Source organism: Gekko japonicus, unplaced genomic scaffold (genome assembly GCF_001447785.1).
Source record: "Gekko japonicus isolate JY-2015 unplaced genomic scaffold, Gekko_japonicus_V1.1 scaffold271, whole genome shotgun sequence".
NCBI lineage: Eukaryota > Metazoa > Chordata > Lepidosauria > Squamata > Gekkonidae > Gekko > Gekko japonicus.
In genome coordinates this window covers 1,356,615-1,383,744 of record NW_015161958.1, presented here as the reverse complement: position 1 = coordinate 1,383,744, position 27,130 = coordinate 1,356,615, and positions in this window count along the sequence as shown.

Below are 27,130 nucleotides of genomic sequence, written 5' to 3'. Positions count from 1 at the left end.
CAACTTGGTGCCATTTTCCCCTCTTGCTTAGCAATATGCACATAACTGCATACTCCATGGGGAACCCTCCACACGGAGGTTCGATTCCTCGTTTATGAACATGGGAAACAAAAGGCAAAAACAACCACGTGCCCAAATGGGGCATCTGATCACACAATGACAGGCTGAGCCCCCAGCACAAACGGATGTGTGATCGCATGACTGCGAGTCCAATTCCACTGAAGATTATAGGGGCGTTTGCCCTCTGCACTTAATCACACATCTGACCGCAGCATTAGTTTATCTGATTCATTTAAATTATATTATTTACATTTGTCATCATGGAGATTTCTGTATGCCTCCTTAAGAAGAGAAGTGGTATAAAAATGCCCTAATAAAAACAACATCAAATAAATTGGAATCACTGGGACTGAAAATGCCTTAACTTTAGTTGGGCTATTCCCATATTAAACATGCTAGGCTGTGCAAGGCTGTGTGAGCATGTATGTGCTAGGTTCAATATCACTCATCAAACTTACGCTTTCTCAGTCATGGGGGTTTCTGGCAAATATTCCAATAACATTTTAAAGATTAATCCATTGACTGAGGCATACCACACTGTATTTGCTTGTGTTCAAGGTGCCACAGCTTTTATTGCCACCCTTCTAATTTGTCACATTTCCAAATCCTTTCCAAACTAGATGGATTTTCTACCCAAGTTTCTGTTGAGTCGTGCCATCACTTGACCCTGTATTTCCATGCCTAGAAAATAACTGTGCCAGACATGCTATTTATCAGTTCGAATATTCATGCCCTTGTTATACATGCGGTACATAGTGCTGTACATCTTCCATTACCCCATTACTTTTACATATTGAATTTTAATAACCCCCTATTATTTATTTCACAGCGGAGTGCCTCTCATTTGGTGCACTTAGTAAAGTAAATATTGCATTTCACCATTCTCATTGGGAAAGGGTTCACAGTATAGCTCAGTAGAATGTTCCACCCCCACCCTGCAGTTCATGAAGCACAGACATATATACTATTCTACTATCAGGGCTGCAGCAATGAGCTAGAACCATGGCCATAGCAAAGATGGGGACAGTAAGTGCACTGACCCCATTAGGATCACTAATTTGCTACACTGAAGACAAAAATTTTAAAGCGGACTTTGACCTTTGTGGCATTCAGCTTGTTTTTAAAAATAAAGAGCTTATTTTTAGAACAGGACACTTCCTGGGGTTTTTTTTAAAGCCAAACATAAGGATAGGGGCTTCCACTGTTCTTGAGCTCTGGATGCTTTGGAATGTTGAAAACACAGATTGGGTGGCACAACACCGTGGGGTTCTGGGGACAGTCACAAAATGTTGGGAGATAACAAACCAATTGTCCTTCTGTGATGGAGGTGCCATGACAAGATGGCTGTCAGGGGAGCTGGGACCAATCACAAAATATTGGGAGGTTGCAAACCAGTCATCTGTCTATGATGGAGGCAGCTGGTTTTGTGTAGGTACTCCCTGCAGATGAATGATGATGCCTCCACTGTTCTTCGGAAGCACCTTCTGCTCCAGTGAGGTAGCGGAAAACCAGACTGATGCTTTGCTATGGGGGAAAGATGCATTGTAAAACAAGCAAATAGGCACAAGAAAACCCACTGATGGGTACCATGGCACCCATGGACACCATGTTGGGGACCACTGTATTAGAAGCTGTTGCTATGGTTGCCGTTCCCCAGATCTGGGCAGGGAATCCCCCGGTTTCGGGGGCTTCTGCCAACTGGCTGGCAGGGGAAACCAGACCCCCAAGCAGCAACATCACTATACGATGTCCCCGATGCACTGACACCAGCTGGATGTGACATCATCATGTCATGGACATCATTGCACAATGGTCTGGTTTTGGGGCAAAACTCTATGGTTTGACCCCAATTATACCATAGAGTTTTGCCCCAAAACCAGAGCACTACCCCAGTGTCACTGATGCAATGACATCACTTCTGGGTGATGTCAGCACATTAGGAACATCCCTGTCCACTCCTGGAATGCCCCCCAGATCCCCCCACCAGCCAGACAAGGGGACCTGGCAGCCCTAGATTATGCAGTTTTTTCAAGATCAACTGCATCATACTCAAGTGATCCTGAAATAAATTTTCCTTTAGTTACTCTGAGCTTTGACTGATGTTTTAAAAGAGTTAAGGGTAATTTTTAATGTCACTGGGAAACCACTGATGGACTGGCCACCCCAACATATTGCTGTCTTTGTTTCAAACCCTTGTGAGCCATATATAATCAGGAACAACCCCTTTCTAGAAATTGAAATGGCTTTATTTGCTTCTCTAGTTCAGGTGAACAACAGGCTAAGGAAAACTCTGGAGTTGGTGTGTCCCCAACCTCTTTGAGTCCACAAGAGCCAGTTTGGTGTAGTGCTTACGAGTGTGTACTAGGGTTGCCAGGTCCCTACCTGCTGCCAGTAGGGGAATGGAGCTTCCTATCTGGGATCTTCTGGTGTGTGCGCGTAGCATGCATGCCACAATAACATCACCTGGAAATGATGTCATCATGCTAGGCACATCACCAGGGGGATGCTCTAGCTTTTGGTCAAAAACTCTATGGTACCATCAGCCTAAAAAAACCTCTATAGTACTCAGCCTAAAAACTCTATGGTACCATAGAGTTTTTAGGCCTAGTGATAAAGCGTCCCTGAAGCAACGTGCCCGGTGTGATGACATCAGTACCAGGTGACGTAATTGTTCCGGACACATTGGCATGATCCCAGCACTTTGGGGGTGGGGTTCCCCCATTGGCCAGATCTGGGCCAGCGGATCGGGGGGCCCTAAAGTGGGCAACCCCCCCCAGGGAATGGCAAGCCTAGCATGGACTCTAATCTGGGAGAACAGGGTTTGATTCCCCACTTCTCCACATGCAGCTGGGTCAGTCATAATTTCTTTCAGAGCTGTTCTCTCAAGAGCAGTTCTTGAGAGAGCTCTCTCAGTCCCACCTACCTCACAAGGTGTCTGTTGTGAGGAGGGGAAGGGAAAGGGATGATTATACAACCCTCTGAGACTCCTTTGGGTAGTGAAGGGTAGGGTATAAATCCAATCTCTTCTTTGGAATTCTGACACAGTGTGGTGGGCTCGGCCACAAAATGGCTGCTGCAGAAGGCAGAGTCAGATACAAAATGGGTGCCACAGCTTACATTCAGTCACACAGTGAAGATACTTGTGCTGTGATATCAGTTACTGCCAAAGTAATGTTTTCAAAGATCTGCATAGCCAATCAAATCTCCAATGACCAATCAGGAGCCTTGCTGAGCAAAAGTCCCTCCTATCCCCACCCATTTTCTAAATTTTATTTATTTATTCATTTATTTTTCAAATTTATATTCTGCCCTCCCCACAAACGGGCTCAGGGCGGGTCACAATTTACACTTAGGCCTTACAGCATTACAACAAAATAGTAATTATAACAACTAATTTATACCATTATAACACCATTAAAACAATATACATCACTTTGAATACTTGGTGGGTCCTAGGAAAGGTTTTGGCAGGGTCCCTGGCACCCAAGGGCACCATTTTGGGGAACCCAGGTTTGGAGCTTCCCTTACTTCAGAGAGCAGCTGTTTTAGAGTGATGGGGGGGGGGCTAAGAATGTTACCTACTTTCTCATTCAAAGAAGATCTTATTGGAATATATCAGCGAGTGGACTAGTTGGATTTCTTTTCTGAACTGTTTCAGAGGTCATAAAGGCCCTAATGGACCTCCCCCACACCTTGAGATTTGCGTGACCACATTTTTGCATGCTGAGCACCATAGGGAGAAGACCAAAGTAGCTGACAGCCTAACCCCTCGTTCCTTATTCATTCTAGCCAAACATATAGCTCCTACAGAAGGTCACAGCAATCAAAATCGAAAAAACAAGCGTCAATTAAAAGGCAATGCAAAAATGTTCTGACAAAAGCTTAGCCTGACTTCCGGTTGATGGCGGCACGCTCACGGACTCCCGGGGGTGTCTCCGTGCTCCGGCGGAGCAGGCTCGTTAACCCCCCCAGGGGCCCAGCGAAGGGACCTTGGCCAAGGAGCTTTGAGGGGGTACCCTCTTCGATGGCTGAATGCCAGAGAATTGAGGCTCCCCCTTGCTCCAGTGGTTCGTCCAGCCGAGAGATCGAATGGTACAAGTGAAGCTAACCGGGTCAAGCGCAGGAGATCAGGCGTGAGAAATGATGAATGAAGTGGGGTCAGAATACCAATTATGAACGTGAGTCAATTGAGAAACAATTTTTAAAAGAAAAGACGCTCCCTACCCTACGTGGTGGAATGGCAGAAGCGAGCGGGGGAGGGACGCCTCCCATGCGCATAAATCGTTGAGCGAAAGGAGGGGGGAGCAGAAAAAAATGCGTGATTGCCCAGAAGTACATACCCAATCGAGCTAAACAGTCAAGCGCATATTCAGAGACTTTAAAAAATGTTCACGAAAGTAAACAAACAGAAAAAAGATGGCGGGGAAGAGGGACAGAGACAAAGAGAAACTTTTAAAAATGAAACTAGAGTACCCGAAGCCGGAAATGACCAGTGAGACGGCTAAGGCGATGGCTGAGGTCATGCGCCCTCTACTGAAACAGCTAACCACCTTCAAAGAGCAGATGTCCGTGGTAACAACGAATATTACAGCTCAACAAATGCAGCTGTCAGCAGTAACAACAAGCATCACTGCTCAACAAATGCAAATAACGGATTTGATCCAAGTAATGAAGCAGGATGCTGAGAAAGTAAAGGAAATGGCTGAATCAACGCAGAAAGTGAGGAAGAAAGTGCAAAAATTGGAAAAGAAAACTGTTTCTTTGGAAGATCAAATGCTTCAAGTGCAAATGGATAAGGCCAATATGGTCCTGCGCTTCCAAGGGGTACCAGAGAATAGTGGAGAGAATCTTAAAGAACTTATGTGTGAGCTACTTGCCCCAGCAACAGATATAAAGGCAGAACTGTTACTCAATGACATGGATGTGGCCTATAGGTAATATTCAGGATACATAAAGAAAAATAATCTGCCTGGGGAAATTGTAGTAAGATTCTTGAAGAGGCACGTTAGGGATGCTTTCCTGAAAGCAGTGGTTGCAACACCTCTGAAGGCGGGGGAGAATGCTGTCAGAACGCTTAAGGATATTCCATTTGAAGTAAGCCAATGCAGAAAGAAATACAAAGAACTTGTGCTCTTCCTCCAAACAAATTCAATTTGATATAAATGGCTATTTCCAGAAGGAGTAACATTTAAGATCAAAGAGAAGAAGGTAAAGATTGACTCTGTTCTTAAAGCTCAAGAATTTCTAAAAGAACAGCTGGGAAGGTCGGAGGATGAGAAAAAAGAAGAAGACAGTAGGTCCAGCGGCGAGCTGGAAACTGGTTCATCTGGCAAGGACTCTTTGTCTGAGCAGGGGGCAGCAGCCCCGAAAAGTCCCTACAAGCTGCAGAAAAGAGAGAAGAAGAAGTAAAGGCTGAAGGACTCTGAATTTTGCCTTTGAGAACTTTGGTTCCTGGGGATGATGGGGGGCACTGTTATTGGGCAACTAAATGTAAATGGGGAGGGTTAAAAGTTCTAAAAGTTTGACACAGTTCATAAGAAGTACAAAAATGAAAAGACTGGATGCAGGAACCTAGTTGGAGGATCTCCTCTCTTGGGTTTTTAGTCAGTAGTGGTTTCTTTACTTTCTCCTTTATATGTAGTTTTCCCCTCCCTTTTTCTGTTGTAGTTTTTGTAGTGTTTAAAAAAACCCAATAAAAGAAAAGAAAAAGAAGCTCAGCCCAACTACCTGTGCCTGGACTTGTCTTCTCTCCCCTGAATTCTTGCAAGCAAAATGAAGTTCCTTCATTGCTACCACCATATCTAACCTTTTGGAAATGGTAACACTTGAAGATAGCTGATAACATCATAGGCTGGAGTGGATCCAAATGAATAAGAAGAAGGCCATTGGGGTTTTCTGTGCCTTTCAAGTTTTCTTTTTTCAGCGTTAACGTTCCAGCAGCAAAGCTTGTCCTATAGAGGTCAGAAGAGCTGATGGAACTGGCAAGTCATTCTTGGTGAGGAATTGCCAATTGGTCAAAATTACAGTTCAGTTGTCCCTCAGCCTGGATCTACCAGGATAGAGCTGCTGGATCCCCAGCACCACAGAACCTGAGATTCATGATGTGGGTCCCTGCTGATGTCATGGGAGTGTTCCTGGTGACATCACATTGAATATTAAGAGTCACAATTCAAAACCCCACAAGGAACTGTACTGCATTATATATGTGAATATGTATTATGTAGATGCACTACTCACTGTATACACAAGCCAAATTAACTGCATATTAAACCAAAAAAGTAGCCAGTGTCAAAATACCCCAGGGGGTCAGATGGGGCTGGAGCGGTCACATGACCAATCCCTGCCCCCTGCTCCCAGCAGGCCTCAGTCAGTGTCACAAGGATGCTGAAGAAGGAAGGTAAGTCTCCCTACCTCCTCCTCTGCTTTCCTAGGCCCTGCTGAGGTCTGCCCCCCCCCCCACTGTGCTGCCTGGTGCTGCGGGGAACCGCGGCACCCCGGAATGCACAGCCACCCAGCCCAGCGCTTCCCGGGGCTGCGGAGATCCGCGGCGCCCCGAGAGGCCTGGCCACCCTTCCCTGCGCTTCCTGGGGCCGCGGAGATCCACGGCACCCTGGGAGGCATGGCAACCCCTCCCCCCGCTTCCCGGGGCTGTGGAGATCTGCAGCGCCCCAGGAGGCACGGCAACCCCTCCCCCCACTTCCCGGGGCTGCGAAAATCCGTGGCGCCCTGGGAACCACGGCAACCCCTCCCCCCGCTTCCCGGGGCTGCGAAAATCCGCAGCGCCCCGGGAGCCACGGCAACCCCTCCCCCTCTGTATTCTTGGTGCTTGGGGGGGGGGACAGTGGGAGGGCCTCCGGTGTCCTGGTCCCACTGCCAGACCTCCTGAGGGCACCTGGTATTTTTGGCCCCTGTGTAACAGAGTGCTGGACTGGAGGGGCCATTGGCCTGATCCAGCATTGGCTTCTCTTATGTTCTTATGTCTGAGGCAAGGGATGCTCTGTATTCTTGGTGCTTGGGGGGGGGGACAGTGGGAAGGCTTCTGGTGTTCTGACCCCACTGCCAGACCTCCTGAGGGCACCTGGTATTTTTGGCTGATGTGTGACACAGAGTGTTGGACTGGATGGGCCTCTGGCCTAATCCAACATGGCTTCGCTTATGTTCTTATGTCTGGCACAGTGATGCTCTGCATTCTAGGTGCTTGGGGGGCAAGAGTGGGAGGGCTCCTGGAGTTTTGGCCCTGCTGGTGGACCTCCTGAGGGCACCTGGGTTTTGTCCAGTGTTTCCTCTAAGTGCAAGGTAGCTAACAGTTTTTTAGCCTCCGGCTCATACATTTTTGTCTTAATTCACGAAAGATGCCTCCAGAGCAAACTAATTTACGCAGTAGCCAAATTGCTCACTCATAGCTTTAATGCCAGTTGCTCACAAAGGAGCATCCCGGGATGTGATATCAGAGTCATGTGACAGGAAGAAGGGGTGCTTGACCATAACCAACAGACTGAAAGGGCCAAGGACAAGAAACAAAAAACAGTCATCAAGAGGTTCCGGTGATGTCAGGGGGTGTGGCCTTATGACACACTTCCAGTGATGTCGGGGTGTGTGGCATATGCTAATGGGTTATGCTAATGAGCTCCGGCAGCTCTTTTTCTACAAAAAGACCCCTGAGCAACCCTAATAGCCCAGACAAGCCTGCTTTCATCAGAACTTGGAAGCTAAGCAGGGTTGGCCCTGATTAGTACTTGGATGGGAGACCACCAAGGAAGACAGGGGTTGCTGTGGTTAGATTTGCGTTCACTAGCACCTTAGAGACCTCCCAAATGTGGAGAGTATAAGCTTTCACGAGTCAAAGCTCTCATTGTCAGGGGTTGCTATGCAGAAGAAGGCAATGGCAACCTATCTCTGGTCATCTTTTGTCTTGAAAACTCCATGAGGTGGAACTTCATGGGGTCACCGTGAGTCATCTACAACTTGATGGCACATGATATACTTTACTTTTAGCTACAGAAAAAAAAGTTCACTCATCCCCCCCACACATCATTTTTTAAAGCAATGCTTGTACTGCTGGATTTATGCGATACTTTTCCATCATCAGGACAAGGACAAAGAGCCTTTAACCATAGATAATTCCCCCCAGTGCCTACAATTAGGAAAGAAAGACTTGGCATGGGGGACATGGTAATCTTGGGTTGGTGTGAACCTTCAATAAAATGTTCTCACTTCCCCAGGAGGTGAAATTGTTCTTTGACACAACTTTCATGCCCAGATTTCTCAATTCTTGTTATTCCAGCAGACTTTAGACTGGTGTGAAAGATTAAAAATGCTTGCTTGGCCTCACACCAGCAGTAAGGGAGGGTAACCTGTGGAATTTCAATTAGCATATGCTTAAAGAGCTTGTTCTCAAGGTCAACAGTATCTTTCTAGTGGGCCTTTTCCACTAGCAATTATCAATGATAGGGTCAGGCTTGTACCCGGCAGGTCTTGGTTTTTTAAAGTATGTCTATAAATACTGGGATTAAGGGCCAAAGAGACAGTCAGAAATTTAGCCCAGTCAAAGCTCCACAAAGGGCAGAATAAAATGAAGTGAAAAAATGAGGTTACACAGAACTGGAACAAAAGCAAAATGAAAACAGACAGGGAACACTTAGAAACATGCAGGGGAAATTTGTAATTTCTAACCTGATGAAAACCTGGGGATGTTTCAGAGGTTCTGCCAGTCTGAATTGTGGAGTTCTGAACCCTCTGGTTTTATTTTTTAGAAATTTACTTTGTATCTTGCCCTTCCATGGCTCTTCCCATATTATGTTAAAGTTGATAATTCTGCCTCAGCAAATGCTTGCAGATTTTGAGGGTGATATTTGGGGAGGGTGTGACATTACGTCTGGATGGCACTCTAGGAATTTCCCCTAATTTCTACAGTAAAGACCACAGAGACATGTGGAAATTCCTAGAGCATCACTACAGAGGCCATTTCCCAGCCATTTTTTCTCCTGCTCCTCAATTTCTCAAGGATGGAGCTTAGCTGCCATGGGTGGGCAAATGGCAACCCTATATTATCCTCACCTCCACCTGCGAAGATATTTCCCAGCATTTGATACCCAGCATCTGCTTCCTGATAACTGGCTATGCTGGGGATTGAACCTAGGACCTTATGCCCAAACTGCTTGAACCAAAGCAAACATAAACATATATGCCAGGATTCAGAGTTGGCCATGCTTGTATAAATAGCACTGATTGTCTATATGAAGTACACCTGGTCTAATATGGATCAAGCCAAAGCCTAATACATTCATACAGATCACATTTACCTCAGAAAATCCAATTAGATGACAAATCTTGATACAGTGAGGAGATTTCAGAATAGTGAGAAGAGGAGGAAGTCTACAGTTTAGCTAGACTGGTTGCCAGTTTTTGTGGGGTTTTTTAGTTCAAGTCACTCTGCTGATTGTTACCTTTAAAACCTTTCATGGTCTAGGACTCACATATCTAATGGACTTTGTCTTGTTATATGTCCGCATGCACCAATTATGATCTTCTGGCTACCATCTCCTGGCTCTTCCCTCACTTACCATAGGGCTTTTCTACATGTGCCCCCCCCCCAGTTCTGCCCCCCTACTGCTTTGGTTTATATTGATTTCCTCACACATTTTTTGCCTTTAGTTTTCACTTTGGATTTTTGTTTTCCCTCTCAGATTTTTCTGGTTCTTTTGAGAAAACTTTTACCCTCATGCTTTTCTGGAAGTGGATTTTGAATAGGTTTTTTTGTGTCATGTTTCTGTCTGTTTTATTTCATCCTGCCCACTCCCACCCACCTCCAGCTCACTGTTCAATAATTGGCCTGTCATGGTTAAACCACTCCCTTTCCTCCCCTCACCCTGATGAAGAGTGATCCTTCCTTCCTTCCTTCCTTCCTTCCTTCCTTCCTTCCATCCTTCCTTCCTTCCTTCCTTCCTTCCTCTAAAATAGTGATGCTGGAGCATTACAACAATAAGCTTAGGAGGTTCTCTGAATTCTCAGCTTTCATTTAAAAAAAGAAAGTCTCTAGTCCCTTTCCTCACAGAGATATAAGGAAAGAGGGGACTGTGAAGCCCCCAGTTACACCATTGGTGATAATAGCATCCTCCCTTGAAAAAGGTCATTATTGAAGGCAAGTGCAAAGAAAATAAACTGACTGCACAAGTGTGAAAATGCACAGGGAAGGCAGATATGTGGAACAACTGTGCCCAAACTGACTCTAATGCTTGTGGATGAACTCCCAAGGAAATCAGGAGTACATTGAGTGTGCAGAAAAGCCCATATTCTGCCTGGCATCAACCAGGTGGCTTCCATTCTATGGAACTGGCTCCAGCTAGCTCTCTTGCCTTCCCCCACAAACTGGTATGTCCTGGGACTTTTACCAAAGCTAAAGCAATTCTGACATTTTGAAAATAGATTTCATAAATTCCAAAATATTGGGAGTGGTTTTTTTCATTTTGTGTATTTTTGACCCAAAACAAAACAGGCATCTTTAATGGGCCAGGAATATCCGAATGCACACTCCTAAATCTCATTCCATTCTTTTGCTGGTCTCTTTAGCTTGTGTACAAACAGAGTAATGGCACCCTTGCTCTATGCATGTGCACAAGCAGCAGATCCTCTCAAAATATCTTTCCTTGGGTTTTGAGATGCTCAGAAGAAAGGCAGACATATAACTAAATAAGAAAAAGTGGTGAGTCTAGAGGGCCTCATGAGCCAGCAGATAGGACTATATAACCCAAACAAGGATTCCAATCCATGGTTTGAAAGCCACTGTTCTAAAACTTGGGAGTCTTTATATGTATGAAACGGGTCAACCTTTGAACATCTGTCATAGACCTTCAGCACATTGGTTCATCTAACTCAGTGTGGTCTGCTTTGACCAGCCAGTACTTGCTATCTTTAAACTGGATTTGCCAAGTAAATTGGTAACCAGGGACCATGGAAGCTATGTAGTCTTGCACTGGGCCACAATCTCTCCCTAACTGAAGCCGCCTTACAACAAATCAGCCCATTGGTCCCTCTAGTGTAGTGTTGTCTGCTTTTCTTCACAAGGTGCCTTTCTAAAGCAGAGAAAGATCTTTCCTAGCATCTTATTCTGGGTATGCCAGGAAGTGGCAAAGAAAAAAGGGGGACATAAAACTCAACCCATAGTATACTGGAATGCTACAAGGAACAAGCTACAGCCAGTAAAATATAATGAAAATAAATATTTATTGTATGTTGTACACAGAGGTCATTTCGGGGGGGGATCGCGGGGGATCTCAGTTCCCCCGGGTGAGGTACGGGGGGCGGGGCACATGACGAATCAGGGAGGGCCTTTGCGGGGCTTCCTTGCACTCCCGCCGGCCTTGCAGGTCCACCGCTGGGCCCCTCATGGGGCTCGGCAGTGGAGCTGCAAGGCCGGCGGCGACGGCCGGGACCGTTGGGGGGTGGGGTGGGTGGCCTTATGACACACTTCCGGTTATGTCAGGGGGTGTGGCATATGCTAATGAGTTATGCTAATGAGTTCCCCTAGCTCTTTTTCTACGAAACGACCCCTGGTTGTACACAATAGAAAAATTTAAAACACAGGGTCTGAATAGCAGGCTATATTAAGTGTAAAAACAAGCTTTCATAAACTGTAATAATTTCCCAAATAAGGTTGATGAACATGTCAAATGACCAACACAAGATCATGGACGTTTTGGCCTCAGGGGCCTTCCTCAGAGGTCAATAACACCACATATCCAGAAAAAAAACTATACATCAATCCTGACCAGATGTAGTTATCTGAAAATGCAAATGGAAAAACAGGGGGGGGGATCGAATTGTTGTAATAGGAGTTAATATTATTATACTACATTAAAACATTTTTGCAGAAAAATACAAAACCATCTCTACCTCATATATTGTGTGGTATGATGTAAATTTATAAAGCAGACCATGGACCCCTTCACATGTTCTCTTCCCAGTCTTCAGAAAGACTGTTTCTCAGATTACATGCCTCCATAGGGTGATGGGCAGAAGATCTCTATGGCCCTAAGCAAAGCTCTTCTACTTGAATTTATGTGATGGCTTCTGCTAGTACCAAACAGGATAAGTGGACAATATTAACATTGCTGTTATTGCCAATTAGCAGCTCCTACAAGATTTGTTTCTTTGGATTCTTTCTTGCATAGCTAATCACTGTCAACAGCCATGAACGCACACACACAAAAATTAATTGCTTCAGTCACTTAATCCAATACACAAAGCAATTGCAAAGGGGACATTTGGATTTCCCAGGCTTATTTGAATTACTTTGTCCCCTGCCCCTGAGTTATTTTTTTCTAGAGTTATTTTGGGAAGAATGTTTAATAAATCCAGGCTATGGATACACGAGCCAAAGTAAATTCTGTCACCTTTCGGTGTGATTTTGTGTAAGATTTCAGTTCAGCTGTGGACATTTTGTTTGTCTGTGGTGGAGAATGTATGAAATACTAAAAATGTCAAAGGGAAAATGAAAACAAATTTCAAATTTGCAGGCAAGCATGTTGTACAAAGAGTCAAATCCTTGCAAGACATTGGTGTTTCAATATTCACCATTCAACATAAACACTTTCCAGTCTGTAAAAGTTTGTCATTTGTCATTTGGACATGTGATTGACTTCAACAAACAAAATTTAAAAGTCAGGAAAAGAATGAAGTAATTGTGAATTACAATTTGCAAATATCATATGGGGCAAATTCATGAATCCATAACAGAGTTGAAATGACTTGGGGGGAATCCAAATTCTCCTAGTTTTTAAACATTTTCCTGTTTTGTTTTTTTCCTGCACTCCCAGTTGCGGAAATTTTGGGATATAGGTGGTACAGGAGGCAATTGTGAAAAAACTCCACGCCTGTATGTTGCAGCCAAAATAGGAAAGAGTCTTCTAGCATCTTAAAAGCTAACAAATATACTTGGACATTAATTTTCCATAGTTGCACTAAATGGATAAAGTTTGAGTCCAGTGGAACCTTTAAGACTAACAAAGTTTTATTCACAGTATAAGCTTTCTTCCTGAGGAAGTGTGCATGAAAGCTTACGCTGTGCATAAATCTTTGTTGGTCTTAAAGGTGCCCCTGACCCTGCTTCAGACCAACACAGCTACCCCACCTGAACTGCACTAATTGTTACACTTTGCTGGCAAAAAGGTTTTGAATCCCCCCCCCCTCATTTTAACCTGAAAATAAAGCATCTGTGGATTTCTTACGTTGATCTGGTGAGTGTCCCACATTCCCTGCCTAAAGAACTTACCCTCAGGTAAGTTGGACTGCACCCACAGCTTCAAAGGGAGGTGTGATCGTGCAACTGTGGGTCAAATCTATCCAGAAAAAATAGCCTCGCTCCCCCCCTCCCATTTTTTCTGGTGCGTGTGACTGCAACCTCAGTTTTCTTAGCCTTTCTAAGAGCCAGTTTGGTGTTGTGGTTAAGTGTGCGGACTCTAATCTGGGAAAACCAGGTTTGATTCCCCACCTCCACTTGCAGCTGCTGGATGATCTTGGGCAAGACATAGTTCTGTCAGAGCTGTTCTCTCAAGGACAGTTATGGAAAGAACTCTCTCAGGGAAAGGAGTTTGTAAGCTGCTCTGAGACTCCAAGTGAAGGGCAGGGTATAAATCCAATCTCTTCTTCTTCCTTTAAGACATATGTGCATCTTAGTCACATGATGTGCCATTGATTCTTTCTTCCTAAATACATGGAAAAGATGCCATCCAGCTATGGAGCATTAAAACCAACATTATCAAGAGGAACTCTCTTAATTGCTTTTTATCCAATTTCTCTCTGAAATCCGACAATCCATTTCTGTTCCTCTTTTTAGGATTTAAATCCAAAGAGAAATTCAAAGAGAGGAAGGGCAGGAAGGGAAGTTCTAGAGAATTTCCAAATTTCATTCTGCCGATGCTCAGAGGCAGGCAATGTCTTCCCAAACTTTCCTACCCTCCTGCTAGACCACCCTGTGGTGTGTAATATCAGAAAAAAACCCTAAGGCCTGGAGTTGCAAAAGAGTCACAGACAGGAGAGGAAGAGTCTCTGGTTTCCATGCAGAAGGTCTCAGGTGGTACATGATGTGAAAGACCTGTATCTGAGATTCCAGAGAGCTGCTGCTTGTCTGAGTAGACAATGCTGACTTTGATGGACCAAGGGTCTGATCCAGGATAAAGGCAGCTTCATGTGTTCATGTAAACCAGAAAACTACACAGAGAAGTAAAATGGAAAATCATGACTATCATGATCCCTTCCAACTCCTTGAGATAAAATAAAAAATAAATCAAAAAGCAGATTAGAAAGTGAATTTTTGGGGAAAAATAAATCCTGCTTCCTGTAACAACACCAGTTCAAACTACTGCAGAATTGAAGGGGAATGCCTGCCGCATCCCTTTTCAGACAGAAACCCTCCTGGCAGAATCAGCAACAAACAAAAGAAGCTTCTCTTTTCAGAGGACAGAGCCTGCCTGTTAAAACTGGGTGAGGGCTATTGTCACCAATGTTAACACAGGCACACATTACCCCAAATCATGTTATCGACTCCCAGGGCTTTCAGATTAAGGCTGGATTTAGCAGTGTAATGTAATCAAAGCATGTCTAACTCAGTATTAATGGCAGGCATGCAAATATATGCAGATGGATGTAAATAGAACTCCCCGTGGCCGCAAAGATTATGCAAGGAACTGCTGTTTGGAAGGAGCTTTCCATAATATGAGTACAAATCCCATGGCATCCATTATGGTGCAGTTACTGTAAAGGGTTGCTGAGCTATTAGTCCTCACAGAGCTTCAGAAAAGAATCCTTGACAGCCACACTCATGGAATTTGCTCATTCAGCATCTTCTCTCGCACACAACTTTTTGCTCTCCCTTCTGTTCTCACTCCAAAAGAGTAGCACTTTACACAATCTGATAATTGTGGGGCCAGGGCCACATCCAGTGATCTTGGGGGGCAGAGTTACCCATAATGAGCTTCAGCACTTTCTTCCTTGCTAAATGTGTCACTGTGCCTCTTCCTCCACTATTTCCACCTCTCTTCTCATCTCCACAGACCGTATCTCTCCATATGTTCTCATGCATCAACTGTGTTCTTTAGACAGCCCTTCCATATGACTCCCTCCAGTAAGACTGCCCATAGAGCAACAGCCAGGCCACAGGCTGTCTCTGTGGTAGGTCCATTCTTTTAGAATGGCCTGCTAGAGTGAGTGTACATTTAGGAAGAGGTGTAAAGCTGTTTTATTCCAGGGAGTGCTTAAGAACATAAGACAAGCGCTGCTGGATCAGACTAAAGACCCATCAAGTTCAGCAATCTGTTCACACATCTTCTAATGAGAATGGATAGACCTACTATCTCCGGTCAACCATGGTTCCAGAGACTGTAGGTCTTGGCAGGTCCCATCATTTTACACCTTAGTACTAACCTGGCTTCAAATAATCATCTGGAATATGGTGGAACATTTAGGAGGTGGCACATCTCAAAGATCTATTTCAGATTGGACCTACAGTCTTCAAACATTCAGAACAAGGACTCCCCTAAAACTCCAACTTGCAATACAGGACTGAACTTTTTAAATGTACATTTTGCTTGTCTAGATCTGCCTCAGGCTACATCTGTAATTCTGATATACTTGTTTAAATGTAAGGCTGTCTCCCTAGGGATCCATGGGAACTATAGTTCAGGTAGGGGTGGGAAGTAAAGCTCTCTAACAGAGAATGCTTAGCATTAGCATCAAACTACACTTCCCAGAACTGGGGGGAAGGGGCAACCATGTTGGATAAATTCATATTGAACCCACAGAAATTTGTAGTTTAGACTTGCAACAAGACAGCTTCATATGTTCATCAACTGCAATAGAACAAGGAAGGAGAACTGTACTCCCAACAGTGATCTTTCTTTTTTGTACCTCAAACATTTCCTGTTTCCCAGCCAATTGAATCTTCCTTAATAATTCATCTTCAGAGAAAGGTGAGGGATTCCACCAAATCCTACTGTCAGGGGCTAGCCACCAGGAACATATGTTGCCCATTTTGAAAGAATGACATTGGCTGCCAGTCTGTTTCTGAGTTCAATTCAGGGTGCTGGTTATGACCTTTAAACCGCTTCACAACCTGTGTGCCATCTATGGTCTTCAGGCAGCCATCTCTTAGCTATTCCTTCACTTAGGCTGGCCAATCTGGCATCAACCAGGGCCTGGGCCTTTGCCACCATGGCTCAAGTTTGGTGTAGTGGTTAGGAGTGCAGACTCTAATCTGGGAGAACCGGGATTGATTCCCCACTCCTCCACATGCAGCTGCTGGTGTGACCTTGGGTCAGTTACAAGTTCTTTCAGAACTGTTCTCTCACAAGCAGTTCTCAAAAGAGCCCTCAGTTCCACCTACCTCACAGAGTATCTGTTGTGGGGGGGGGGAGGAAAAGGAGATTGTAAGCTGTTCTGAGACCCCTTCAGGTAGTGAAGGGCAGGGTATAAATCCAATCTCCTCCTCTTCCTCCTCTGTGCAATGCTTTCCTTGAGGAGATGAGGGGAACCCCTTCCTTGGAGATTGTCAGGAGGTGCTGCAAGACCTGCTTGTTTGTCGAGGCTTTTCAGGAGGTTTGAATGGCAGTCAAATTTTAAGGGGGAGGGAGAGATTTGGGATTTGTTATTTAGTTGGGTTTTAACTGGAAATATTTTTAAACAGTATTGTAAGCCACCTTGAAAGGAAAGGCTCAGTGAAAATGTTTTAATAAATAAAAATAAATTACTAAATAAATTATGTATCACTTGTTGAAATTTTAATTATACTCTCTTTTCACAGACTGGGCTGTGTCTGTGTTTTTGTATCCTCACACCTCCTTTCAGGACTGATCAGCTCTTGCTGGGATAAAGGCATTACACAGGAATTCCCATTGATCTTTGCAAGATGTACGATATAACCATATGCAAAAGTATTAAATTAGCACCTTCGAGGGGCACGCTAATCTAGTATTTTGCTTACTTGGCAATGCATCATGCAGTTTGTCAAGATGTTCAAGCAACAGGAATTTGTTAAAAGAGTTTGTTGGGGAAGCTGTATGCAAAACAGGAAGCAGTGGAGATGATTGCTGGAATCGAAAAGGCAGGGGCAGTTGCCATAGAAGACCATAGTGACAGGTGGAAGGTTTATAAGGAAATAGAAACCAAAAAGGTAAAGGGTATGATCATACGAATGCATGAAGCTGCTTCATACTGATTCAGACCACTGCAAAATCCAGGACAGTATTGTCTGTTCAGAGTGGCAGCAGCTTTCCAGGGTCTCAGGCAGAAGTCTTTCACATTACCTAGGACCGGATCCATTAGACTGAAGAAGCCAGGGACTGAACCGGAGACCTTCTGCATACAAAGCAGATGCTCTGCCACTCAGCCACGGCCCCTTTAGTGCTTACCTATTAGATTTTACGCCACAAATTGATATTTTACAAATGGGGAGCACACAGAAAGAAGATCAACAAATTACACATTTATGAACTCTGAATTAAAAATTAATCGCTATTGCTATTCAGTGAAACTATTTAAAGATATTCAGATTCTTGCTGGGTGCTCTCGAGGGGGGGGGTGTCTTGATGCAAGCTCAGATACTTGTCAAAGGGTCTGAATTTCCAAATTCTGGGCTTTGAAAAGTTCTGAAAGCTCTCTTTATCTTAGCCCTACTTTAAATCTAATTATTTCCACCAGCTTCTGGAACCGATTCAGGAGGGGCCATCTATTTTGGTAATAGGCTATAGTCATCCCCTTGATAGAGTAATTTCTTTTTTTTTTTAAGGGACTCAAAAGGACTAATAGCAAAAAACCATTTGTATGGCTCAATTTCCCAACTTTTGCTATATTAAGACATATCGTTGCAGTTCAAACGGTTTCAATTTTCTAATCATAAGTAACCCAAAGAAGAGGGGGGTGACCTTGTCTTCCCCAAAGCAGGATGTGATGCCACCGCAAGAGTGTAAATCACCGATAGTTACATTGTGATTCAACGCAACGAGGATGGATGCTTAGCGCAAACTTAGAGAGTGCCCGGGCTTCATAGATCCAGCTTCCAGCTCCCAATTATGTGGAAGTGACTGCTGGAATGACAAACTTGTACTTTCCGGTCTGCTTTCATATGGCAAAGAAAAAACAATCCACTAACTCTCCCTGAAGGGGAACAGTTTCTGGGTCCTCTTCGTGACCCTGGTCCCTGCAGTAGGTAGCTTGTCATTACTGAAAGGAGCTAATGGCTGCTGAGAAAGTAAGGGAGCTGGAAAGAGTTGTGTGGATGGGAAATCATATTTCCTTGGCTTTTAGTGAGCAAGCAGCAATTGAAAAAAAACCCCTGTTTTATTTCTTTTCTGGGGGGATTATAGATGCTGCCTTCTTATTTGTACAAACAGCTGGCAATAAAACGATAACAATTACAAATCCTACAATAAGAAAGCAACCTATAATCTATGAAATATAAATTGATTTCCAAAGCAGGAAAAATGCAATTAAACATATTCATTCATTATCTTCTCAAAAGCAGAAATGTATAGAATCCTGTGTATGGTTCAGGTCACCACATCTTCTTCTTTTTTTTAGATATTGTGGTGGTAACAGCAACCAAGGTGATTGAGAGGCTATAGCAACTTCCCTACAAGTTTCAGTGTAGAGAAGAATCTGACTAAATAGGAATATGATAAGAGGTTTATAGAATGGTATATGGTTTATGCTTGGATGGAGAAAGTGGATAAAGAGAACTTTGTGCTACCTTTCCCATCTTATAATCAATTGATCTGGAATTCACTGCTGCAAGTTATGATCAGCTAGTTCTGTTGGATTTTAAAGGGGGTTCAACACATTCAGTGAGGATAGGTCCATCAGTGGATATTAGCCATGATTTTAAAGTGGAACCACCTTTTAGCCGCCCTGAGCCGCTTGGGTAGGGCGGGATATAAATCCCAAAATAAAATAAATAAAATAAATAAATAAACCTTCATGCTCAGGTTACCACTGCTGGTGTCAACAAGAGGCTTGTAGAACTTTCAGGGGCATCTGTGTGTCTGTTAAGTGTTTTCAAGCTGCTTTGGACTTATGGTGACCCTGTGAATTAATGACCTCCAAAAGGTCTTATCGTTAATTGCCTTGCTCAGGTCTTGCAAACTGAGGGCCGTGGCTTCCTTGGTTTAGTCAATCCATCTTCCTCTTTTCCTGCTGCCTTTGACTTTTCCTAGCATTATTGTCTTTTCCAGTGACTCCTGTCTTCTCATAATGTGACCAAAGTCCAATAACCTCTGTTTAGTCATTTTAGCTTCTAGGGAAAGGTCAGGAGCATCTTGTTGTCCAGTGTTTGGGACAAGATGCTGGGTTATATAGACCAGTGGTCTGATGCAGCATTGCTCCTGTAACTTTCTCAGAAAGATATGCTAAGAGGCAGTAAGGTAAAGGTAAAGGTTCCCTTGCTTGAAAGCCAGTCGAATTCAACTCTAGGGTTGCGGTGCTCATCTCTATTTCAAAGCTGAAGAGCCAGCACTGTCCAAAGACATTTCCGTGGTCATGTGGCCGGCATGACTAAACACCAAGGTGCACGGAATGCTGTTACCTTCCCACTGAAGTGGTACCTATTTATCTACTTGCAATTTCTTGCTTTCGAACTGCTAGGCTGGCAGGAGCTGGAACTAGAGACGGGGGCTCATTTCGTCATGTGGCACACTCGGGTCTCAAACTGCTGAGCTACCGACCTTCCACAGCCTGCAGTTCAGTGTCTTAACCACTTGAGGCACCGCAGCTCCTTAGAGGCAGTAGCAACAGTTTAAAGGACCTCAGTGCAATCAAACTATTGGCTAACATCAAAGGGCTTCCAGAATAAGGTTTTAAAATTATGCTAAAAACAAGCCACCCTTATAGAGGCAGGTACTTATACAGTGCAGGGGGCAGAAGCAGAAAAGGCCCTGTCACAAATGCCTGACAGTCTTGCTTCTTGTAACTCAGATTGTCACAACAGAACACCACTCACTGATCCCACATCCCAGGCAGGTTCCTATGAGCGGAGGTGGTCTTCTGGTGTTGGTCCAAAGCCATGAGGTATTAAAAGGAAGCAAGATGGCTTGATTTATTCTTGAAAGTGCAGTGATTTAGGTAGATCTGGGTTCCCATATTTCCCCTAATTGCCTAGGTAATCCTCCCCTTTCCATTAAGAAACAACTGCCATGTTACCTATTGAACTGATAAATTACAGTCTTTGCCTAAGACAAGGCAGTCAAAATATTATGTCATGGGTGGTGAATCAAGAACCTTTGTTCGACTTTCATGCACAATGTGCTGTCAAAATATTGGTGCTGTTCACAACAATCTCCTGCCAAAAATCATTGGCAGATCAAGGGGTCTTCTTGAGCTTATGATTTTGACCCACAAAATATCATCTGTAAAATGGGAAGCATAACCCTCTTTTTGTGATACTTGTAAAGATTAACTACACAAAGTTTGAAATAGTTTCTGAGGTTAGCAGTGAAACAGCTAGATTCGAGTCCAGGAGCACCTTAGAGACCAGCAAAATTTTCAGAGTATGAGCATTCAAGAGCCAGTACTCTTGATAGTATCTGATGAAGGAAGCGCTGACTCTCAAAAGCTTATGCCCCAAATTTCTTGTTGGTCTCTGAGGTGCTACTGGACTCAAATCAAGGTCTGAAATGCAGCTCCTCTAACCCTCATCGACATGAACACAAAAGATACTGACAAGCAACAACAGGTGTCACGGATTTCTAAAAATCCATTGACATTTTGAGCATTCTTCCAAATAAAGGTTATTGCTCTGATGCAGGGGAGAAAGTCTCCCCACAAATTTTAGTCCCAAGTAGTTTGACCTCATGGACCTCTTCTCACCCACACATACATTATGTTCCTCCAAGTCATTTTTTGCTGTCGGTTCCATCTAGCTGAGAATAGAGATTGACGTTAGTGAAAGGACAGCCAGGAAACATGTGGTAGCACTTGACTCCGCTGCCTTTTAGAAAAGTCATCATGATGTGGCTTTTTGAATGGGCCTTGGAGTAGCTCTAAAGAGGAAAACTGTATGTGTTGGAAGGAGATGCTAACAGGAGAAACAACTAATTCTGAAGGGTTTTTTTAGTATTTTTTGTTAGTATTTTAATAATTGCCAACAAACAGGGAAAGAAATTAAAATTGTGACAAAAATGGTGGCAAGTCTACGCATAAGTCTACACTCAAAAGTTTCCAAATATCTAAAAATATGTCCGTATTTTTGTCATCTGTATCACATTAATTCAAATGTTGGTAAAATGGAAGGTCATCAGTCTGGATTGTGGGAGGGGGGCATTTATCTGTCCAGTGTTACAACAATGTAAGTCTTTTAGCAACAGTAACTGTATGGAGGGTTCACTTTTGTTGATCATTATCTGGATTTTAGAATTTCCAAGTATCTGTTCTTGCTTCTGAGCTGAAAAGAATTAATTAAGAATCTGATGAAGTTAGTTCTAAACAGACGGAGTAAATTTTGTTTGTCTCTAAGGTGCCACTGGACTCCTGTTTCATTTTATTTAATTGCTGATTTTAATACAGAGGGCTTTATATGCAGTTTGCCACACCCCTTTTGTCTGTTTGTTAATTCATGCCTCTTCTCCCTCTACATTTACAGACATAAAAATACAGCAAAACAAACAAAAAAAGAATTGTGAATGATCACATATATTTATCTGATGAAATGTTTACACCCCACCCCTCAATCCAAAGGTTCTCTGGGCAGTCCAAAGTATAGAAAGTCAACATCAAAGCCTCAACACAAGACTCCTGCAGAACCACTCTAGAGCAACACAACCTCTTCTTCTCCTTTCCCCCGAAGCAGCAACCCTAAAGCAAGACTTCTCTAAAGCAACTCTTCTCCTTTCCCCCAAAGCAATCATTCTAAAGCAACACAACCTCTAAAGCAACAAAACCTCTTCTTCTCCTTTCCCTCAAAGTAGCAACTCCCCCAGGCATTTGAATGAAGCAGTCACATTCAGCATCAACAGGAAACTTGACAAGGTAAAAGAAGAATGAACTGATCAGCCTGGTGGAGCACTACAATTTATCTATTAAAGGCATTAAATAAAAACTCAAAAGACTCCTCCATCAGAAAATTAAAAACAAAGGTGCATAGGAGAAAGAATTTGAATCCAGTATCACCTTTGAGACCAATGAGATACTCAGGGTATAACTTTTTGAGAGTCAAAACTCCCTTCATCAGATACAAATAGGACTGGCAATCCCTGAGCCCTTATATCCCAGTCAAAAGGTGGGAGGGGTGTTGTAAAGATGGGAGCTGGGATGCAAAGATACACTGCAGAATGCAATCAGGTTGATTAGGGCAGGGGAGAAATGCTTAGGGGCAGAAAAAAAATTAACCCAGCACTTAACATAAGAACATAAGAGAAGCCAATGCTGGATCAGGCCAATGGCCCATCCAGTCCAACACTGTCACACAGTGGCCAAAAATACCATGTGCCATCAGGAGGTCCAGCAGTGGGCCAGGACACTAGAAGCTCTCCCACTGTTGCCCCACCCCAAGCACCAAGAATACAGTAATACACTTCTACTACAGACCAACACAGCTACCTTTCTGAACGTATCTTCATGAAAGGGTGCACAGAATCTGACATTTCCCCTCTAAAATTCAGATTAGCATGCATAATGAATAGCTCGTTAATAGTTCTTTCTGTAAAATGGAAGCCTAATACAAGCAAATTACATAACAGATGGCTCATAGAAAGTTTCCCACCTGGGACTGTGTCAAAGGAAGTATACCATATTCATGTCCTGTCAAAGGAAACAACTTTCATGAAAAGCAGACCTTGTAAGGCATAATTGGAGACTCCCCTCCCCTCCCAACTCCAGTAAAAGACAATCTCATTTTTGCCGGAAATGTGATACAATGTACAGAAAGCTAAATTAAAGGCCAGCAACATGAATTGATCGACCCAAATGGGTCTCTTTGGACAAACAATACCCACACTTTAGAAGGAGATGGAAAAGGTCATGTAATCTAATGCCAGAGGATTTATGGCACTTTAGTTAGCATCTGACCTTGCTTGCACTGGAACCCAGGCATTTAAAGTTACCCAGATTAAAGTTATCCTCCCAAATTTCACTCTTCTGTCAATATTTCTTTGCATTGTTTTTGCTCTTTCGCTGAGGCCTGTGAGTTGGATCCAATTCTTCTTTAACAAGAGTGGGCTCATCATTCCCCCTAAGCCTGTGAGTTGGATCCAATGCTTCTTTAACAAGAGTGGGCTCATCATTCCCCCTAAGCCTGTGAGTTGGATCCAATGCTTCTTTAACAAGAGTGGGCTCATCTTTCCCCCAAAGCCACTGCTAAGGATTCTAGGGATTGTCCAAACGGGTATACCATCTAGCCTGAATAGGCTTGTCAATTCTGTGCTGGCAAATTCCTGGAGATTTGGGGGTGGAGCCTGGGGAGGGTGGGGTTTGAGGAGGGGAGGGACCTCGGATAGAGGCCACCCTCCCAAGCTGCCTTGAACCAAGTGGTAAGGAGGGATATAAATTTCTTAATAAATAAATAAATAAGTAAATAAAGCAGCCATTTTCTCCAGGGAAACTAATCTCTGTTGTCTGGAGATCAGTTTCCCTGGAGAAAATTGCTGCTTTATTTAGTTTGTAGTCTGGAGATGAGTTGTGATTCTGGGAGATTGCCAGGTTCCACCTGAAGCTTGTCAACCCTAGACCTGGGGTACGACAGCAAGAAGAAGAAGAAGAGAAGACAAAGATTTATACCTTGCCCTTCACTACCCAAAGGAGTCTCAGATAAGCTTACCATCTCCTTTCCCTTCCTCTCCCCACAACAGACACCCTGTGAGGTAGGTGGGGCTGAGAGAGCTCTCTCTCATTCTGCTCATGAGATAACAGCTTCAAGAGAGTTATGACTGACCCAAGGTCACTGCAGCAGTGGGGGACCAAACTCCTAACCACTACACCAAACTGGGGTTGTTGGTTGGAACTGCACTCATTCCGTCTTGCACAAGCAGAAGGAACACCAGCAATACTCCCTGTCAACTCAAGCTTCACCCATACAAAAAGAACCAAGAAGGGGCATCCACAGCACAGGTGCCATGGCTTTGTTTGCCTCTGCCGGTCTTTCAAAGGAGGCATGAGGCAGCATTGGTCAGGGCTGGACAGGCTCCAGCCAATGAGAAGGAGCAGCAAGATAGCTATTTAGAGGAGCTACACCAGGCAGCCTGTTGAACCACCTACCCTCCCATGGGATATCATGTGATTATCTGGTCACTTTTATAAGGCCAAGCAGGATTTTTTTGGGGGGGTCACCACACTGGCTTTGGGGAGATGCTTTCTTGTTTTGCATGCTTTGCAATGTCCTGGAAGGAGGAGTGGTTGGGTTAGGCCAGTGCTGCGGGTTCTTGGGATTGTCCAAGGTGGTATACCATAGGGCCAGGGGGATCATATCCAGAAGGATAAGAATTGGATTCATTCTTTCCTGCCCAAGCAGAGAAAACTCCAGGTCAGTGGTCAGGCCACAACTAGGAATAAAGTGGGCTGCTCATGATGGACAGGGACAGGGCTACTTTTGGGCAGGAACGCACAGGAATGGAGTTCCGGCTGGCTCCCAAGTAGGCCACGTCCATAAGGAACTCATTAGCATAATAGGCCACACCCAACAGCAGAAACACATTCGAATTGGCTACATTAGGGGTGTGTGGCCTAACATGCAAAGAAGGTGCTTGCCCACTCCAGAGCCGCTGAGTTCGGGAGGGGTGTTGAAAGACCTGAGTCAGATTGAGGTGATGAGAGAGGAGGTCCTAAAACTGATAGACAACTTAAAAACTGATAAATCACCAGGCCCAGATAGCAAACATCCGAGAGTTCTGAAAGAACTCAATTGTGAACTTGTGGATCTCCTGACAAAAATATGTACTCTCTCCTTAAAATCAGCCTCCATTCCTGAGGACTGGAAGGTAGCTAATGTCACTCCCATCTTTAAAAAGGGTTCCAGAGGAGATCCGGGAAATTACAGGCCAGTCAGTCTGACGTCGATACCGGGTAAATTGGTGGAAACCATTATTAAGGAAAGAATTAGTAGGCACATAGATGAACAAAACCTATTGAGGCAGACTCAACATGGGTTCTGTAAGGGAAGATCTTGTCTCACTAACCTGTTAATGTTCTTTGAGGGGGTGAACAAACATGTGGACTTCCAGAAAGCTTTTGATAAAGTTCCTCATCAAAGGCTCCTAAGTAAGCTCAAAAATCATGGGATAAAAGGACAAGTCCTTTTATGGATCAAAAACTGGCTAATTAATAGAAAACAGAGAGTGAGTATAAATGGGCAGTTCTCTCAGTGGAGGGGGGTAAGCAGTGGGGTACCGCAGGGATCAGTACTTGGTCCACTGCTTTTTAACTTGTTCATTAATGATTTGGAGTTGGGAGTAAGCAGTGAAGTGGCTAAATTTGCGGATGATACGAAGTTGTTCAGGGTGGTGAAAACCAGTGAGGATTGTGAGGCACTCCAAAGGGATCTGTCAAAGATGGGCGAGTGGGCGTCAACATGGCAAATGGGGTTCAATGTGGCCAAGTGCAAGGTGATGCACATTGGAGCCAAAAATCCTAAATATAAATACACGTTGATGGGGTCTGAACTGGCAGAGACTGATCAAGAGAGAGATCTTGGAGTTGTAGTAGATAACTCACTGAAAATGTCGAGACAGTGTGTGACTGCAATAAAGAAGGCCAATGCTATGCTGGGGATTATTAGGAAGGGTATTGTAAACAGATCAGCCAATATCATAATGCCGCTATATAAATCAATGGTGCGACCTCATCTGGAATACTGTGTGCAATTCTGGTCACCACACCTTAAAAAGGATATTATAGCTTTGGAAAAAGTGCAGAAAAGGGCAACTCGAATGATAAAAGGGTTGGAACACTTTCCCTATGAGGAAAGGTTAAGGCGCTTAGGGCTCTTTAGCTTGGAGAAACGACGACTGAGGGGTGACATGATTGAGGTTTATAAGATTATGCATGGGAAAGAGCAGGTAGAGAAAGAGGTACTTTTCTCCCTTTCTCACAATACAAGAACCTGTGGGCACTCCATGAAATTGCTGAGCGGTCGGGTTAGAACGGATAAAAGGAAGTACTTCTTCACCCAAAGAGTGATTAACACTTGGAATTCACTGCCACAGGAAGTGGTGGCGGCTACAAGCATGGACGGCTTCAAAAGGGAATTAGATAAGCATATGGAGCAGAGGTCCATCAGTGGCTATTAGCCACAAGGTATAGATAGGGACTCTGGGGCAAGTGATGCTCTGTCATCTTGGTGCTTGGGGGGGGGGTCAACAGTGGGAGGGCTTCTAATGTCCTGGCCCCACTGGTGGACCTCCTGATGGCACTGGTATTTCTGGCCACTGTGGGATACAGAGTGTTGGACTGGATGGGCCTTTGGCCTGATCCAACATTGGCATCTCTTATGTTCTTATGTTCTTAAGTTCCTGCTACAAAAAAAGCCCTGGGGTTTGACCACAAACAAGGTCAACAGAATAAGAAGCAAAAGGTGGGCGTGGCTGGATGACCACACTTCTGGTAACATGGGTGTGTGGCCTAATATGCTAATGAGTTGTGCTGTCAGGGCTGTGGCCTAATATGCTAATGAGTTTCTGCTGTTGGGTGTGGCCTATTATGCTAATGAGTTCCTGCTGGGCTTTTTCTACAAAAAAAGCCCTGGGCAGGGATATTCATCAAACACTCTGAGGCAGCAGGCGTGCTGGACAGTGTGTCTGGAACAGGCCAATGTGCAGGAGCCTCTTTGGTGTTGAGCAGCATTGTTCCAAACCTGGGAAGGGCCTTACGGCATATCAAGGAGAGGGGGATGAGGCTTGACATCTCTTGGTATATAGTGTATATGCATAAACACTGGCCAATTGTGGAGATAGGGCAGACTTGCTCACAAAAGGCAGTCACTGAGAGGCTACCTAACATAATCGGCCCTTGAATAGCTTAGACTGTTTTAAGAAGCAATGGTGTAGCTCAGCTATTTAAATAAATAAACTAGTTGAATGTATACAGTTCTCTTGTGTATTCG